Source organism: Sarcophilus harrisii, chromosome 1 (assembly GCF_902635505.1).
Source record: "Sarcophilus harrisii chromosome 1, mSarHar1.11, whole genome shotgun sequence".
NCBI lineage: Eukaryota > Metazoa > Chordata > Mammalia > Dasyuromorphia > Dasyuridae > Sarcophilus > Sarcophilus harrisii.
This window is the reverse complement of record NC_045426.1, coordinates 645,156,046-645,170,858: the sequence shown is the minus strand read 5'-3', so window position 1 is coordinate 645,170,858 and position 14,813 is coordinate 645,156,046. Positions and strand designations below refer to the sequence as shown.

General features: G+C 35.6%; 1 long non-coding RNA gene across 1 annotated transcript; it reads right to left on the bottom strand.

Annotated features, from left to right (window-relative positions):
* Positions 1-4,923: 4,923 nt before the first annotated feature.
* Positions 4,924-10,471, bottom strand: LOC116420742. The gene is made up of 3 exons (XR_004231161.1): positions 10,255-10,471; positions 9,533-9,640; positions 4,924-4,963 (listed from the first exon to the last, which is right to left on the bottom strand). It is a non-coding gene; the product is annotated as an uncharacterized LOC116420742 (long non-coding RNA).
* Between the last annotated feature and the right edge of the window lie 4,342 nt (positions 10,472-14,813).

Sequence of the window (14,813 nt, the reverse complement as noted above, 5' to 3'; positions counted from 1 at the left end):
ACAAACTTAAATGGCTGTGACCTCAAAAGAAACAGGGAAGTTTGGACAAGTTGGGGGAGAAGCTAATGAGCTCCATTTCAAACAAATTGAGTCTGAATTATATCCTGGATATGCAGATAGAAATGCACTTTAGGTAAGTTGGTGATCTCTGGAGCCTGAATTTAGGAAAGAGGTCAAGGCAAGTTGTATAAATTTGAGAGTATTCTGTAAAGAGAGGTTATTCAGCTATTTTGTAATGTCAAAGAATTTGAAAATGAGTAGATGCCCATCAATTGGGAATTGGCTGACTAAGTTATGGTATATGAAAGTAATGAAATTTTATCGTTCTATTAAAAACAGTAAACAAGATGATTTAATAAAGGCATGGAAAGATTAACATGAATTGATGGTAAGCAAAACAAGCAGAAATAGGTAAACATTGTAAGCAAATAACACCAAGGTTGTGCTGTGCAATGATTAACTACAATATACTTGCTTCTTCTCAGTGGTTCAGGGAGCCAAGGCAATCCCAATAAACGTTGGATTTAACACACCATCAAAATACAAAGAAAGAATTATGGAGATGAATATAAATCAGTACATGCTATGTTCACTTATTTCTTTTCTTCTTTGTTTGTCATTTTATGGTTTTCCCCTTTTGTTCTGATTTTTCTCTTCCAACATGATTCATGAAGAAATATGCAAAAATGTTCATGTATAATCAAAAATGTTGTTTCTATATGTAACTAAGGAAAATAAAAATTAAAAAAAGCAAAGAGACTAACTGAACTCAGTGGATTTGATGAGATCATCCAAAGTGAGATAGTAGAAAGACAAAGGGTTCCTGGATAAATTCAGCTTTATCTGGGATTCACTACTTATTAGAAGACCTTTCCTTATCAGCAAAAGGAGGATAATAATATTGTACCTACTCATCAAAAGTTATTGTTGGTAAAATGCCTTGGGATCTTGAAACCCTGTAAAAATCTGAGTTATTAGCATTGATCTTATCATTTCTTCAGATTGGAGCTTGGGAATCTGCAAGACTTTTGCAAAATCATGAGAAAAAGTTCTTTGTATCCATAAGCACTTGTAATTGTGGGACTGTGACTGGTGACCCTTGCTTTTTTATAACTAAATTAACATAGTGGCAATGCTCCCTAGAGGTGGTACTGAGGCAGAACCTGGCAATTGATTGATTGCTGAAAATATCTATATACTATTTGGAAAATCAATGAGAATCACAAGGTTTTTGATCTAAATGTGACTTTGGAGATCATGTAAAGTTACACATTCATTTTATATATAAGGAAACTGGTGATTAAGGAAGGGTTTCAGAGTCATTGAATGGTAGTACAAAGACTTAAGTCCAGATGTGTTTTCTCCTCCATTCATTTGTCCACATCCTACTTTTGTGAGAAGAGGTTTTATTGTTATTATTAACCACAGAACATAGCTTTTGTATGCTGTTAGTTATTTTATTGATGGTGGAAAAAAAGCATTCATAATTGCAACACCTTGTTATTATTTGCTTATTTCAAACAAGTCTGACTGTGATCCTACATGGGGTTTACTTGACTCAGATACTTGTCTGGTAGAATGGTTTGTCTTCTTGGCTCGCAAAAGTTGGTTATTTTTAATAACAATGTTATCTGATATCAATCAGTTGATTTGAGATGATGAAAATCAAGACATATATCTGGAATGTTAAGATTCTGAGTCAGTTAAAATAAAAATCATATCTTGTATGGACACCTCACCACCCACCCTTATAATTTGGGTAATAAGTTACTTTATAAGGAATTAATATAAAGTAAAATTGCAAAAGAGAATCTAGAAGATGGTGGCGAGGAGGCACACAGCTGTGTAAGTCTATGTTTTCTCTCAGAATCCATCTCATTACAAGCCTCTGAATTAATGCCTGACTGAAAAAATAAACCCACAAATAGTTACCAAGAGAAGACATCCTTGAGATTCGCCAGGAAAGGTCTGTTTTTACTCGAGGGCGGGACGGTTTTAGATCAGGCACAGGCTGAGGGCAGCGGCAGCAGGAGCTCGGCAGGCAGCTCACAGCCGAGCAGACCGGAGGGGGTTGGGGTGTGATCTCAGCCATCTCTGCAGGGAGAGCTTCACTACAGGATTGGATACTTTGCTCTGGCAGCAAGTCAGTAGCCCAGCAGAGAAGCTAAAAACACTGGGGTGAAGAATACAACCCCAAACAGCTGGAGTTCCTTGGGACCGGCCACCCTCCCCCACAGCATCTCAGCACGCTCTCAGAGTCTCAGAGGGCAGGCCAGCTCAGTCCTGCTAGTGCCTCCCTGCTGCCCCCAGTCTGTAAGAGGAAGCTCCGATCTCCACTCCTAGCCCCTCCCCAAAAAGCAGATTCCATTTGGGGTTTTTTCCCTTTTTTTTCTTTGCTAGTTTGTCTCTGATTCTTCCTCTGACAAAATGAGCAAAAAGTTAAAAAGGACTTTAATCGATTGACAGCTTTTATATGGACAGAGAACAGACTCTAAACCCTGAGGAGACTAAAACAGATTATCTCCAGGTGAATCCCCACAGGAGGAGATCATGTGTTCCTCAGCACAGATGAATCTCATAGAAGAAATTAAAAAGGCTCTCACAAGAGAGCTAGAAGAAAAATGGGAAAAGGAGAGGGAGGCTTGGCAAGAGAATTGGGAGAAGTCATCTCACTCATTTAAAGACAGAATGGATAAAGAAATCAAATCCTTGAAAAATAGGATTAGTGAACTGGAAACAGAAAATAGCTCACTAAAGAATAAAATTGGCAAAATGGAAAAACATTCTATAGAACAAATTGGACAATTAGAAAAAGATATAAAAAAGTGAGTGAAGAAAACACTTCATTGAAAATCAGAATAGAACAAATGGAATTGAATGACTCCAGGAGACAAGAAGAATCAGTCAAACAAAACCAAAAAAACCAAACAATGGAGAAAAATGTGAAATACCTTCTGGGGAAAACAACAGACCTGGAAAACAGGTCTAAGAGAGACAATGTGAGAATCATTGGACTCCCAGAAAAATACGATGAAAAAAAGAACCTGGACACTATTTTCCAGGAAATTATCAAAGAGAACTGCCCAGAAGTCATAGAAACAGAGGGTAAAATAGACATTGAAAGGATTCACCAATCACCCACTGAAAGGGATCCTAAAATCAAAACACCAAGAAATATAGTGGCCAAATGCCAGAACCCTCAAACAAAGGAAAAAATACTCCAAGCGCCTAGAAAACCCAATTCAAATATAGAGGAGCCACAATAAGGATCACCCAAGATCTAGCAGCATCCACATTAAAAGATCGAAGGGCCTGGAATATGATATTCAGAAAGGCTAAGGAACTCGATATGCAACCAAAAATAACTTACCCAGCCAGAATGAGCATCTTCTTGGTCATTCAACGAAATAAGTGAATTTCACCTATTTTTGGTGAAAAAACCAGAACTTAACAAGAAGTTTGATCTGCAAATATAGAACTCAAGAAAACCTAAAAAGGTAAAAAGAAATCTTGGAAACTATATTTCTGCTGTAAAGATGTATAAAAAATACATGTATACCTTGTTCTAGAAATTAGAGGTGGAAAGGACATTGTATCAGAAAAAGGGTAAAGTGGGGGTACTATATCTCACAAAGAGGCAAAGGAAAACTATTATATCTGAGAGAAAGAATGGAGGAGGATGAATATAGTGGGTATTTTACTGCCATAAGAATTGACTTTAAGAGAAAAAATTTTAGACATATTCAATGTATGTTGAAACTTCTCCCATCTCATTGAAAAGTGAGAAGGGAAAAGTGAAAAGGGAAGGAATAAGCTAAGCAGAAGGGAGTATGGAAACTGTGAGGGAAAGGAGTAAGATAAGGGGAACAACTCTAAGGTGGGGAGGAGGGATACTAAAAAGGGAGGGCTGTGAGAAGCAAGTGGTGCTCACAAGTTTAATACTGGAAGGGGGGTAAGGGGGAAAGAAGGGAGACAAGCATAAATAGGGATTAACAAGATGGCAAGTAATACAGAATTGGTAATTTTAACCATAAATGTGAACGGGGTAAAGTCCCCCATAAAGAGGAAGCGATTAGCAGAATGGATTAAAAGCCAGAATCCTACAATATGTTGTTTACAGGAGACACACGTGAAGCAGGGAGATACATGCAGAATAAAGGTAAAAGGATGGAGCAAAATCTACTATGCTTCAGGTGAAGTCAAAAAAGCAGGGGTAGCCATCCTGATCTCAGATCAAGCAAAAACAAAAACTGATCTAATTAAAAGAGATAAGGAAGGACACTATATCTTGCTAAAGGGTAGCATAAATAATGAAGCAATATCAATATTAAACATATGTGCACCAAGTGGTGTAGCATCTAAATTCTTAAAAGAGAAATTAAGAGAGCTGCAAGAAGAAATAGATAGCAAAACTATAATAGTGGGAGATCTCAACCTTGCACTCTTAGAATTAGATAAATCAAATCAAAAAATAAATGAGAAAGAAGTCAAAGAGGTAAATAGAATACTAGAAAAGTTAGATATGATAGACCTCTGGAGAAAACGAAATGGAGACAGAAAGGAGTACATGTTCTTTTCAGCAGTTCATGGAACCTATACAAAAATAGACCATATATTAGGACATAAAAACCTCAAACTCAAATGCACTAAGGCAGAAATAGTAAATGCATTCATTTCAGACCACGGTGCAATAAAAATTACACTCAACAAAAAGCCAGGGGAAAGTAGACCAAAAAATATTTGGAAACTAAATAATCTCATACTAAACAATGATTGGGTGAAACAGCAAATCATAGACATAATTAATAACTTCACCCAGGAAAATGACAATAATGAGACATCATATCAAAATGTGTGGGATGCAGCCAAAGTGGTAATAAGGGGAAATTTCATATCTCTAGAGGCTTACCTGCATAAAGTAGAGAAAGAGAAGGTCAACGAATTGGGCTTGCAACTAAAAATGCTAGAAAAGGAACAAATTAAAAAACCCCAGTCAAATACTAAACTTGAAATTCTAAAAATAAAAGGAGAGATCAATAAAATTGAAAGTAAAAAAACTATTGAATTAATTAATAAAACTAAGAGTTGGTTCTATGAAAAAACCAACAGAATAGACAAACCCTTAGTAAATCTGATTAAAAAAAGGAAAAAGGAAAATCAAATTGTTAGTCTTAAAAATGAAAAGGGAGAACTCGCCAATAATGAAGAGGAAATTCGAGCAATAATTAGGAATTACTTTGCCCAACTTTATGGCAATAAATTCGACAACTTAAATGAAAAGGAAGAATACCTTCAAAAATATTGCTTGCCCAGATTAACAGAGGAAGAAGTAAATATCCTAAACAATCCCATCTTAGAAAAAGAAATAGAACAAGCTATTAACCAACTCCCTAAGAAAAAATCCCCAGGCCCAGATGGATTTACATGTGAATTCTACCAAACATTTAAAGAACAATTAACCCCAATCCTATATAAACTATTTGAAAAAATAGGGACTGAAGGAGTCCTACCAAACTCCTTTTACGACACAGACATGGTACTGATACCTAAACCAGGTAGGCTGAAACAGAGAAAGAAAATTATAGACCAATCTCTAATGAATATCGATGCTAAAATCTTAAATAAAATATTAGCAAAAAGATTACAGAAAATCATTCCTAGGATAATACACTATGACCAAGTAGGATTTATACCAGGAATGCAGAGCTGGTTCAATATTAGGAAAACTATTAGCATAATTGACTATATCAATAAGCAAACTAACAAAAACCATATGATCATCTCAATAGATGCAGAAAAAGCATTTGATAAAATCCAACATCCATTCCTAATAAAAACACTTGAGAGCATAGGAATAAATGGACTTTTTCTTAAAATAATCAGGAGCATATATTTAAAACCATCAGTAAGCATCATATGCAATGGGGAAAAACTGGAATCTTTCCCAGTAAGATATGGAGTGAAGCAAGGTTGCCCACTGTCACCATTATTATTCAATATTGTATTAGAAACACTAGCCTCGGCAATAAGAGTCGAGAAAGAGATTAAAGGAATCAGAATAGGCAGTGAGGCACTCTTTGCAGATGCAATGATGGAATACTTAGAGAACCCTAGAGATTCTACGAAAAAGCTATTAGAAATAATCCATAACTTTAGCAAAGTTGCAGGTTATAAAATAAATCCCCACAAATCCTCAGCATTTTTATACCTCACCAACAAAATCCAACAGCAAGAGATAACAAAGAGAAATTCCATTCAGAATAACTGTCGACAGCATAAAATATTTGGGAATCTATCTACCAAAGGAAAGTCAGGAATTATATGAGCTAAATTATAAAAAACTTTCCACACAAATAAAGTCAGACTTAAACAATTGGAAAAATATCAAGTGCTCCTGGATAGGTCAAGCAAGTATAATAAAGATGACAATACTCCCTAAACTAATCTATTTATTTAGTGCTATACCAATCAGACTTCCAAGAAAATATTTTAATGATCTAGAAAAAATAACAAAAAAAATTCATATGGAATAATAAAAGGTCAAGAATCTCAAAAGAATTAATGAAAAAAAAATCAAATGAAGGTGGCCTAGCTGTACCTGATCTAAAACTATATTATAAAGCAGCAGTCACCAAAACCATTTGGTATTGGCTAAGAAATAGATTAGTTGATCAGTGAACAGGTTAGGTTCACAAGACAGAATAGTCAACTATAGCAATTTAGTGTTTGACAAACCCAAAGATCCTAACTTTTGGGATAAGAATTCATTATTTGACAAAAACTGCTGGGATAACTGGAAATTAGTATGGCAGAAATTAGGCATGGACCCACACTTACCACCGTATACCAAGATAAGATCAAAATGGGTCCATGATTTAGACATAAAGAACGAGATTATAAACAAATTGGAGAAACATAGGATAGTTTATCTCTCAGACTTGTGGAGGAGGAAGAAATTTATTACTAAAGATGAACTAGAGACCATTATTGATCACAAAATAGAAAATTTTGATTACATCAGATTAAAAAGCTTCTGTACAAACAAAACTAATGTAAACAAGATTAGAAGGGAAGCAACAAGCTGGGAAAACATCTTCAGAGTTAAAGGTTCTGATAAAGGCCTCATTTCTAAAATATATAGAGAACTGACTCTAATTTATAAGAAACCAAGCCATTCTCCAATTGATAAATGGTCAAAGGATATGAACAGACAATTTTCAGATGATGAAATTGAAATTATTACCACTCATATGAAAGTGTTCCAAATCATTATTAATCAGAGAAATGAAAATTAAGACAACTCTGAGATACCACTACATACCTGTCAGATTGGTTAAGATGACAGGAAAAAATAATGATGATTGTTGGAGGAGATGCGGGAAAACTGGGACACTGATACATTGTTGGTGGAGCTGTGAACGAATCCAACCAGTCTGGAGAGCAATCTGGAATTATGCCCAAAAAGTTATCAAACTGTGCATACCCTTTGATCCAGCAGTGTTATCCAAAGAGATACTAAAGAAGGGAAAGGGACCTGTATGTGCCAAAATGTTTGTGGCAGCCCTGTTTGTAGTGGCTAGAAACTGGAAAATGAATGGATGCCCATCAATTGGAGAATGGTTGGGAAATTGTGGTATATGAATGTTATGGAATATTATTGTTCTGTAAGAAATGACCAGTAGGATGAATACAGAGAGGCTTGGAAAGACTAACATGAACTAATGCTAAGTGAAATGAGCAGAACCAGGAGATTATATACTTCAACAACGATACTGTATGAGAATGTATTCTGATGGAAGTGGATTTCTTCGACAAAGAGAAGATCTAACTTAGTTTCAATTGATCAATGATGGACAGAAGCAGCTATACCCAAAGAAAGAACACTGGGAAATGAATGTAAACTGTTTTCATTTTTGTTTTTCTTCCTGGGTTATTTCTACCTTCTGTATCTAAGATATACTGTGACATATTTAATATGTATAGGACTGCTTGCCATCTGGGGGAGGGGGTAGAGGGAGGGAGGGAAAAATTCGGAATATAAGTGAGTACAAGGGATAATGTTGTAAAAAATTACTCTGGCATGGGTTCTGTCAACAAAAAGTTGTTTAATTAAAAAAAAAGTGTTATTCCCACTTAAAGATAGAAAAAAAAAAGAGCAAGGGAGCAAATCTGGCCCCAGAGATTCAAGCAGAGATGGTGTATGAAATGAGGGAAAGAAGGAAGCATCCCTAAACCAGTCTCAGGAGCATTGACCAATATGAGCCTAGGGAGAAGAGGACATTCCTTAGGGAGAGTGAATCCTTTGGGGGAGGGTGACAATACATCTACCTTAAGTTCTCACTCAATCCTCAATTCCTCAGGCACCAGAAATGTAAACTGGGATTGAGACAAGAATTTATTTGGGAAAATAGAGATAAGCCGTGTTCTATACAATGGTCCTACTGTATGTGTTGGAGTTGGGATGATGGGCAGGGCTTTATCTGACAGAAGCTATCTTACTTCTTAAGACTATATAATTAGGTTCAGATACAGTGACTTAGTATCCACTTCTTTTCTATGTGTTTATGGGAAGGGAGTTGTTTCCATCTTGGGAGAGAATGTGCCCTGTCTGGGGGAGGTGGATACTCTATCCTCTCCTTCTTAGGTAGAAGAGAGCTACCACATGGTAGATCGTGTGTCTGGGCCTCCCCCTTCAGGCTAGCCTCTTGATGCCTACCTCTCTCTCTTGTGACTTTGATCATGGGTGGAGTTAGAAACCAGAGAACAGACCTGAGCTCAAAGGTGAAAAGTACCCTGCTCTGAGATATGGGAGATGGAACCCGAGAAAGGATCAGTGCTTAAAGGCTGCTTCCAGTTCCTGAGTGAGTCCCATATGTCCAAAGAAATTCAGCTTTCACATTGGAAACTGGCAACTGCTAATCTGCTGGTAGAATGATTATTCCCTAATGCTAATTAATTCCTTCTCCTCTAGGACTCCTGCCACAGTCTCATTCATTGTCCTCCTTATTTTATTCTGAACATATTTTCAGGAAGTGGGCTATAGCCCCCTTCCTCCCTTAATACAGTGCCCCCATGTTTAACATATATTGGATTACATGCTGTCTGGGGGGAAGGTGAGGGAAAATTTTTGGAATGCAAAGTTTTTCAAGGATAAATGTTGAAAACTTTCCTTATATGCATTTTGAAAATAAAAAGATATTATTTTTTTTAAATTCAGTGCCTCATCTCCTGAGCCCACTTAGTCCTCTATTCCTGAAATGCCTTCAATTTGCAAATTCCTTTAGCCCTTGGTCCAGTCCTTGTGTTCATTCAAAAGCCTGAAGCATGTCAGGTTCTGTTAGAGAAATGACCAGAGTTTCTATTTTGAATCGATTTGGAGGTGTCTGATATCGTGTAATCTTGGGTGCCATAGAAAGAGGGATTTAATAGTCATACTTTCTCAAATAATAGTAATAAACTTTTTGTGCAACAATTTGAAAATTGCAAAATATTTTATAGACATCATTTCAAGTAAACCTTTTTTGAAACAGACCTTTTATGAAATTCTTCTAAAATATCTTGTGCTGGAAATTTCTTCCACTCTAAATATTTGTGGGTTCTGTTGCTTTAAACCCATTCAGAGGCTTCATGTAGTATTGATCTGTGGGAAAACAGGAAGATGTCAAACAAAGACCTGTACTGTCTCTGCCATTCTGGCTCTGCTTCCCTCAAGTAAATCATAAAGAATTCTGAGTTGCAGATATCTTTTTATCTCCATTTTAAAATTGAATTAACTGATCATCAAAGACATTAAGAGCTTTTCCCCATACTCACAGAGTTAGTCACTAGCAGGATATGAGCCCAGTTTCCTGGATTCTCACTTTCTATCCACCACCTCATCTGTCCTCCACTCATGGATATTCCCCACTTCTGCCCCAAATTCACACACACTCTCTCCTCCCCTAGCAGACTCCATGGACCTCCCAGAGAGTCCTCTCTCAAATCATCAGGCTTTCTGGTCCATTTCCCTCAATAAAGTATTAGGAAAAGGGTAAATGAGGGAGTGAGAAATCATAGCATTGAGAGTCATAAAGATGAATGGGATCTTGGAGATTATCAAATCCAACATCCCCCTCCCCTCCCTAAACACTCACACCTGGCATGCCATCCCACTCCACATTCAACCAGTCCACATCATTTTATCATAGAAAAAAACACCCAAAAGACAAAGGAGACTTATAGAAGGTCACACATGATATTCGTGACATTACCTACCTAGGCATCTATGGGAGATATCCTGGAGTGTGACTATATTCTGTGTTCTATCTAAAAGTGAAAGTTCAAATAATATACAGAAAGTCAAATCAATGATTTTGAAATGACAGAAGCCTATTGGTAAGGGGTGGGTCAGATGACAAACCTTGGTTAATGTTATCAAGTAGGTGGAGCTCTAGAACACTACCTGGGCATAGGAAATGTGAAAGATAGCTGCAGATGGACTCTGGACTGGAAGCAGTTCTGTTATAAAAAAAAAAAAAAAAAAAAAAAAAAAAAGTGATATGGAGTCAAAAGCTATTGTGAAGGAGAAGGTGAGGCTCAAGATAAAGTACAGTGGTTGTACAATGCAGCATTAGGGACAGTCTCTGAAAAAACCTTAAACTGGTGGTCTCTGGTGCCTTGGGTTAGTCTTCAGTCTATTCATTGTGGAGCTCTCCATCCTGTTTGTGCTGAATGATAAAGTGGCCTCCGGTTTGTGACTGGCTATAATTAACTGGAGCAGAAAGAATAAACAGCATAAAAAACAGATCCTAGGATCACAGGAGAGTGGGGGGAGAAGGGGAAGACACTCACTCATTGAAAAGGAGAGCTGGTCATCCAAAATATTCATTTTCAAGAAACAAACATGTATTAGGTGCTTTCTATAGGAAGGGCTTTGTTTTCAGCAATGAGAGACATAGTATAGGGGAAGAGACAGAGACAGAGACAGAGACAGAGACCTAAACAGAGGAAGTGACATAGAAAGAAATAGACAGATAGATTCAGAGAATGAGAGAGAGAGAAAGAGAGAGAGAGAGAAAGAAACAGACAGAAACAGACAAAGAGAAACAAAAGACAGAGACAGAGAATTATGGTTATAATATGATAAATGGATAGGGGAGGTCAAGCAATGAAATGAGACTGGAGAGAGAAATCTCTTTTAATCTGTGAAACCAGGAAAGGCATCTTAGAACCAGAAATGACTGAACTGGGTATTAGGAAGATAAGGAATGACAAATGAACATTTTCAAACTATAATAATGGAAACTCTACTTTTACTGAGTCTCATCAAATGATGGAGTAATCAAGGATTTTACAAATCTTAAAGCACGTTATAAATGCTATAGCTATTTGAAAGGGCAAGATATTGTAGTAAATGGATATAATGTTGAACCTAGAGTCAGGAAGTCCTGGAAAGCAATTTGGAAATATAATTTGGTTTAGGAAAATCACATCATATACCCTAACAAGCGTGACACGATATAAATGACTTAAAGAGCATATCATTAAAATATTTATCAGGTATCCTTACATAATTGATAGAGGAGATAGAAATAGAGAAGAGAGAGAGAGAGAAAGAGAGAGAGAGAGAGAGAGAGAAAGAGAGAGACTAAGTCAGTTGGTCAGAGAGGATTATGCTAATCACCAAAGAAAAGATAAATAATCTTTATTACATGTAATTGAAATTTTGTTGTGTGAATAAAATGAAAATCACCAGGATTAAAAAAGAAGCTGTCAACTGGGAAGAATTTGCATCATGTTATCTCTTTTCTAAGGATATGATAGTCAATATGTATTGGGAACCAATAGAAGTATGAGAGACTAAGAACCATTTCCTAATGGATAATTGGTCAATGAATATGAGCAAAAGAATGGTAATGACTAAACACCACTAATATTTGCACCAGATCAAATTTCCCTAATAAATTGGCAAAGATGACAAAAGTTAGAATGTTCAATGTTTCAGCAGTTGGGAAGAGATAGTCACATGAAGCACTGCTGGTGGATCTCCAAATTGGTCTAAGTATTCTGGAAAACAACTTGAAATAATGTTAAGAAAATGACTAAAATGTCTGTAGCTTTAACAGAGATTCCAGTGCTAGGGAAAATTCAGAACTTAATTAATTGGTTCCTCTGTTACAAATTACCTACAGTAGAATTACTTACAGGAATTTAATAAATTTTTGGCCAAAATTTTAATAAATTTACTTTATTATGTGGGACCTTTTAAACAATTTATTATTTTTCTTAAAAATTATTATTAAAAATTGAGTTATTTCAATTAAAATAATAAGTCTCAGTTTTGAAATTAGTAAAGATGACTATACGATATATGTTACATGGATCTAAACTATCTTTAATTGTCTGTTTGTTTCAAGTTAGTAAAACCAATTCATTTAGATCGATCATATAATAATGATTAGTAAATTTCAAAGTTATTTACATCTGGAAATATATTTAATTTTTTATTACATTATTAGTGTAAATAAGAGATAGGTTGCACTACTTGACTTTGAAATCTACCATGAGGAAATAGCAATATCATTATATTGTGAATTATGAATCCATATATTCTGATTGCTGCTTTTTAAACTAAAATTTCCCACTGATTAGGTATGGCAAATTCTTAGGAGTATGACTTCTAGATCCACCCTTATATTGATGTCTGTAAAGACTGATGTAGTACTAATAGGATTAACCGAAAAGAATTAAGAGTTCCTGTCATTAAGTTTTAGGATGAATGACTAGATTAGCTTTTATGCAAATTGGCTAAGTTTATCATCCTAAGTAGGGTTATGACAAGATAAGATAGGTATTGGCAAATTATAATGAAACGATTTAAGGCATAGGCAAATGGTCATATAGTTACAAATGAATTGAAATACGTAAACAAATATTTCGTAATGGACTAAAGTATTGATAAAGATTGAGACCTTAGTTAGGAGAAGGAACTTCAGAGTATTAATCTGTAATGGTTTCAGTTTTGGATGGGCATCAGAGTGTATGCCTTGGGACATGGTGAATACATTGGCCATTCATGATGTCATGTCACTCTGACATAGATAGTGGTCTCTTTCACTGCAGATCATTTGTATCTCCAGTGATTTAAATCTGCCCTGATCAGATACTATGAATACTTCTATCATTTTTAGCATCTGAACACTTAAATTCCTGTTACTTTCAACCATAGCTTAAGGCAATACTGCATGGATTTTTCATTAAATCATTAACTATCAAAGGTTGCAAGTACTAACATTTCCTTTGTGATTAGAATAATTGTAAATATTCACTAAGTACATGTGACATATGTATGACAAAGAATAATTAAATATAGGTTTTTATGCTTTAACAGGATATAATCGATTGGTCATTATGGCTGGTAGTTTCAATAGTGACTGTCTATGGATCTAGAGGCATAGATCGGAAAGGATGAGAAATACTTCCATATCATGCTGGTCATAGATGTGAATCGTTCCATATTATTTTCAGCTAGTCATTCACTGGCTATTTAAATACTTGGATTAGCTAATTGTTAGCAATTAATCTTGACAAACTGATAATCCATATCTTCCAGATTTAGCATAATGATGGCTTATTCGTTACTAAGATCGCTTCATATATGTTCATTTAAATATTTATGAAGTATGAACTCAGATATGTACACAGACACTGTTTTCAGGTTTAGAGCCTTTCAACATGGTAATTCAGATGAATCCATAATTGAGCTTTATCATCTGCATAGATGGACTACAAGTAGATGCTTCCCTCAAAGGTCGAATTGCAGAATCTGGAATAATGGGGAGATTTAGATAGACAGAAAGAAGAGGAGGCTGGAATAAATCAGTAGAGATGAAAAAATAAGATATCTGAAGATGGTAAGTGCCATAGGTCTAAGAAACAACTCAGCTCCTTATCCATTCGAGATCACTTGAGATTTGAGTCCCACCATCACTGAATAGTAAGGGATAACTACAAATAATACAAGACTGGAGAGAAATCAAGTAGTTAGATACTCTATGATGCTAAATTTACCAGATTGTCATGAATAATCATGCAAGCAAATAATTCTTCGACATCTTGAGAACTGAAAAATTGCAATTTGAACTAAATTTAAGAGATCAATTGACTATCAATAAAAATTCAGATTCAATTAGCAGGAAATACATACTAATTTTCAAATAAGCAAAATCAGTTGAAGTATCATGCCAACCTAATCACAATGATCTAATGATATGATAACGAGCAACAAAGACAACAAATTGATACTGGTAAAAGGTGAGATAGAATTCCAGTTCCCTAGTTTTGCATAAGAATCAAAATGTACTCTCATCCAATACAGCTATTTGTGAAGTATGCAACAGACTCAAAACAAAATAGCTTGGTGAGTCAATAAAGGAAAGTCAGGGTTTCCAAGTCCCTTTCCTCTCATGAATAAGAAACATGTTCCAAGCTACAGAAGTCAACTTTCATCAAAAGCATCAAGTTAGTACGAAAGGATCAGAGGAACTAACCAAGATTATAGTAGAAATCAAAAATTACAAATGAGTCTATAAGAAATCATCAATGATTTAATCAATTCAAAAATACCCCCAAAAAGGAGCCTTCAACAGTTCATGAAGTCAGAATTTGATTAATCAATAGAAATAACAAGAGAATATACTAAATCTCAGTTAAAATCTTCTAGTCAAAGGAGGTTGCAGAATCAGAAATGCCAAGACATTCAAGGTTTCAACGCCTCCTCATAGACTTTTCATTCCTGTAACAACAAAGCACCTTCTCTTCTTGCTTTCCATATT